This window comes from Salvia splendens, unplaced genomic scaffold (genome assembly GCF_004379255.2).
Source record: "Salvia splendens isolate huo1 unplaced genomic scaffold, SspV2 ctg376, whole genome shotgun sequence".
NCBI lineage: Eukaryota > Viridiplantae > Streptophyta > Magnoliopsida > Lamiales > Lamiaceae > Salvia > Salvia splendens.
The window spans coordinates 17282-22446 of record NW_024599022.1 but is presented as its reverse complement, the minus strand read 5'-3'; the positions used below and the strand labels follow the sequence as shown (position 1 = coordinate 22446).

Genomic DNA, 5165 nt, shown 5'->3' with positions numbered 1-5165 from the left:
TATGACCAGCTAAGTGATGCAATTATCTATGGAAGAGATAAACCTATCACCTATGCAGAAGTCTATTCAGCCTTGATGGCCAAAGAACTCCAGAAGACAGCCAACAGAGGCTCTGCAAGCTCCAATGTTCAAGCTGCAGAGGCCTTGAATGTGAAGAAGTTCAAGAAGCAGAACTTCAAGAAGAAGTTTGAGGGCTCTAAACCCTCAAGTTCTGATGCTCAGAAGGAAACCAGAGCTTGCTATTGGTGCAAGAAACCTGGACATTTGAAGAAAGATTGTCATGCATGGAAGAGAAAGATAGCCTCTGAGGGACACAACCAATCTGATTGTGTGGAGAGTGCTGATCCCCCGGCTCAACTCATGAATATTAGTGACAGTGGGGTCAGTCATAGGTGGATTATGGACTCAGGGTGCAGCTTCCATATGTGCCCAAATAGGAGCTGGTTTCATGACCTTCAAGAAGCAGCCGGCACTGTGGTGCTGGGTAATAATCACATTTGTCAGATCAGAGGAATAGGGAAGGTAAAGCTAAGCCTACAAGATGGCTCTATAAAGATCCTAACTGGGGTGAGGTATATTCCAGAAGTGAAGAGGAATCTCATCTCATTGGGAATGCTGGAGCAGAAAGGGTTCACCATATTGATGAGTCAAGGAAAATTGTTTGTTAAATCTGGAGATGCAGTGATGATGGAGGCTGACAGAGAGCATATTCTCTATTATCTGAAGGCTAAGGCTGTTGATGGAGAAAGCAATGCAGTGTCAGATGATTCCATAATGCTATGGCACAAGAGATTGGGCCACCCAGCTGAAGGAAGCTTGAAAGAACTCATCAAGAAGGGTCTGATCTCTGGAGATTTCAACAAGATGAACCCCTGTGAGCAGTGTATACTTGGAAAGGCTAAGAAGGCACCCTATCCTACAGGTATTCACTCTTCTACAGCCCCTTTAGACTACATACATAGTGATCTTTGGGGCCTTCACCGGTGTGTTCAATTGGTGGAGGAAAGTATTATCTAGCTATCATTGATGACTATACAAGGAAGTTGTGGGTATATATTCTTAAAGAAAATCTGAAACACTCACAAAGTTCAAGATATGGTGTAAGGAGGTTGAGCTAGAGAAGGGTAGAAGTGTTAAATGCTTAAGAACAGACAATGGCCTAGAGTTCTTGTCTGCGGAGTTTGATATGTTTTGTAAAGAGAAGGGTATGAAGAGGCATAGGACTGTTCCTGGTAATCCTCAGCAAAATGGTGTTGTGGAGAGGATGAATAGGACAATCCTAGAGAGGGTGAGGTGCCTACTTCTTGGTTCTGGTTTGAGCAGCAGGTTCTGGGGTGAGGCTGTGTATACAGCAGCCTATCTCATCAATAAATGCCCATCTACTGCCCTGAAATCTGAAACTCCTGATTACATGTGGAATGGAGCTCATAGTGACTACTCAAAGTACAAGGTGTTTGGGTGTATGGCCTATGCTCATGCTAGGCAAAGCAAGCTTGAAGCTAGGGCTCTGAAATGTATTATGTTGGGGTATCAGAGGGGTGTTAAGGGGTATAGGCTCTGGTGTATTGAGCCCGGTAAGCAGAAGGTCTTGGTGAGTAGGGATGTGGTGTTCTTGGAGGATCAGATGCCATACCTGAAAGATAAGCTGGACTCCAGTGAAGATGAGGGTGATTTCTTCAAGGTGGAGCCTGTGGGGGTTGTCCTAGGAGCAGGTGGAGTTATTGACTCAGGGAGTGAGTCTGATTCAGATAAAGAAGAGGCTCCAACTCAGGGCAACCAGGCTGGTGAGTCTATATCAGACTCTATCAGAGACTATCAGCTTGCAAGGGACAGAGTTAGAAGAGAAACAAGGCCACCAACAAAGTTCTCTGATGTTGTGTATTATGCTCTGTGTGCAGCTGAAAGTATTGATGGCGCAGATCCACTCACATATAAAGAAGCTATGCAGAGTAAAGATAGAGAAAGATGGATTGAAGCCATGAATGAGGAAATAGAGTCTTTACTCAAGAACAAAACATGGATTTTGGTGGACAAATCCAAGCTGAGTACAGATGGTAAGGAAAGGAGGCTGGTAAGCTGTAAGTGGTTGTTTAAAAGAAAGATTGAGACCACTGATAAGGATAGAGTCAGGTTCAAGGCAAGGCTGGTGGCTAGAGGCTTTACACAGCAGGAGGGAATCGATTTCAATGAAGTGTTTGCACCTGTTGTGAAGCACACTTCAATTAGGATCCTATTGGCTGTGGTGAATCAGCTTGACTGGGAGCTACAACAGCTTGATGTGAAGACAGCCTTCCTAAATGGAGATCTAGAGGAAACTATCTTCATGGAACAGCCAGAGGGCTATGTGAAGATTGGAGAAGAAGGCAAGGTGTGCCTGTTACAGAAAAGTCTTTATGGACTTAAGCAAAGTCCTAGACAGTGGAATAAGAAGTTTGATGCACAGATGAAGAAGATTGGCTTCTCCAAGTCAGAATATGATGATTGCATTTACATCAAGAAGGCAGGCAAGACTCCCATTGCCTACCTATTACTCTATGTGGATGATATGCTACTTGCAGGGCCTTCTATGACAGAAATTCAGAAAGTTAAACAAGATCTGAAGTCAAGCTTTGAAATGAAGGATCTAGGAGAGTCAAGGAAGATCCTAGGCATACATATTCAGAGAGATAGAGGCTGCAAGAAGCTGTGGATGCTGCAAACTGACTATATTGAGAAAGTTTTGCAGAGATTCAAAATGGAAAATGCAAAAGCTGCATCAACTCCTCTGTCCCAGAGTTTTAAGCTTTCAAAGGAGCAGGCCCCTAAAACTAAGCAAGAGGCTGATGAGATGGAGGCTATCCCTTATGCTAGTGTGGTTGGAAGTGTTATGTATACTATGATTTGTACAAGACCAGATCTTGCTCATGCTATCTCAGTGACTAGCAGATACATGGCAGACCCGGGGAAGGAGCATTGGAATGCTCTTAAGTGGATATTGAGGTACATGAAGTCAACTAAGGACTGGGGATTGTCTTCAATGGCTGGGAAGGTGAATCTGAGGAGGTTGTGCAGGGCTATTGTGATGCAGACTATGCTGCAAACCTGGACAACAGGAAGTCCCAAACAGGTTATCTTTTCACCATGTTTGGAACTGTAATCAGCTGGAAATCAGGGTTGCAAAGTGTTGTTGCTCTCTCAACAACAGAATCAGAGTATATAGCTCTCACTGCAGCTGTACAGGAGAGCTTTTGGATTCAGGGAGTGATTTCTGACTTTGGTTTTGACCAAAAGACAATGGTGATTCATTGTGACAGCAGCTCAGCTATGTGCTTGGCTAAACATCCGGGTTTTCATGAAAGGAGCAAGCACATAGACATAAAGTTGCATTTTATTCGAGATGAGATCGAAAAGGGGAGAGTGAAGGTGATTAAGATTAACACCTTGCACAATCCGGCTGACATGCTAACAAAGTCTCTAGGTAGAGACAAGTTTGATCATTGCAAGAAGTTGATCAATGTTTGTGCAAGAACTGAGATGAGCCCTCAGGTGGAGAATTGTAATAATGGAGTGCTCATTTCAGTTGGAAGAAGAAGGCAGAGTTCGGTAAGCTCGGCTAGAAAGGAGTTCGGTAAGCTCGGCTAGAAAGGAGTTCGGTAAGCTCGGCTAGAAGGGAGCTCGGTAAGGAAGCTCGGTAAGGAATCTCGGTAAGGAAGCTCGGCTTTGAGCTGGAATGAGCCGAGAAGAGAGTTCGGTCTTGAGCCGAGAAGGGAGTTCGGTATTGAGCCGAGAAGGAAGAAGCAACCAGTTCGGTCTGAGCCGAGAAGGAAGAAGCAGTTAGTTAGCCGAGGTGTAGCGGTTATTCTTCTTGTTTTCTTGATCCTTGTTGTAGTTAGTTAGTAGCAGTTGCTACTTGTTTGTAGAGCTTTAAATAGCTCATAACCGTGTATGTAGTTAGAGTAGTTTTATCAATAAAGAGTTTTCCAGTTTCTCTCCAAGATTATCATCTTCAATACTCAAAGTGTGAGTGTGTGTGTTTCTGCAGTGTGTGATCTCATACAACAGTGAGTGTGTGTGTGATCTTCTTGAGTGTGTGAAAGCCTTGTGTGCGTAAATCCCAACAAACATGATTTGTTTCACTAGTAAATGTTTTCTATTTAAAAGTAGTAGGAGTAGTATATTTTTGGATAAATTAAATCATTGATAGTTTTCGCATAATATGCATCTTGAATTTAAATAAATTAAAGATCTGATAAAACATAATTAAAAAATAATTTTTATAAGGGCTTCAGCCTTGACATGCCTGCTTAATTGACAATTTCAATAATTATTTTGATGAATTTTGAGACTTTAAAAAAAAAAAAAAAAACAGTTGCTTGTTGAAGTTATATAAATCCGCAATACATTGGTTTAGGTTTTGTACAAATCCAGAAATGGTTTCCAAAAGTATGGCTCTTTTCTTAGTTATAGCTCTTCTCATTTCCTCAATACAAGTTGCAGACGCTCGACACCTCAAGAGTAAGCATTTCTTTTCTTTGAAAATCTCCACACCTCTTTCTATTTGTGTTGAAGGAATAGATAGAAGATGATATAAATTTAGAAGGAATGATTATTGATTTAATTCAGATAAGAAGATGAGAAGTTATGCACGTGATGGATTTGAGTGCCCCAGAGGATGTTGTTATCCACGCCCTATCGGCCGACGAGGAGATTGCCAATGCTGCCGTTAGCACCTTTCCTTCCAACATTTTCTGTTTAATGTAATTTTATTTTATGCTCTTAAAATAAAGATCACTTGACTAAAACTAAGTTAATAAATTATAGTTATAATTATATTTAAGATTAATGTCTCCCGCTGTTATTCCTTTTTAATATATGTCAGTGCGTTTTTTGTCAAATGAATTAAATTACAGTGCAATAACATTTTATAATTTTCTTTTCTTAAGGAGTGTTAACTAAATTTTAATTTTTCCCATTAATAAATTCAACAGATTCTAAATTTTCTTCACCACCATATTTTTTTCCTTTTCTTCTGCAAATAATCCAACCAAACTCAAAATTCGTTTTCATTAAATTAATTTTTTTTTCAATTAATCACACAAAAATTCTCTCTCTTTTAATGAAAATTGCCATAATTTTTTTTTTGTATGTCCACTACCCACTTGTATTTATGGAAACTTTTTCACCAA

General features: G+C 40.7%; 1 long non-coding RNA gene across 1 annotated transcript; it reads left to right on the top strand.

Moving 5' to 3' along the window:
• Positions 1 to 4365: 4365 nt before the first annotated feature.
• LOC121789966 lies at positions 4366 to 4874 on the top strand. Its single transcript, XR_006048169.1, has 2 exons — positions 4366 to 4494; positions 4603 to 4874. It is a non-coding gene; the product is annotated as an uncharacterized LOC121789966 (long non-coding RNA).
• The last annotated feature ends 291 nt before the right edge of the window (positions 4875 to 5165 follow it).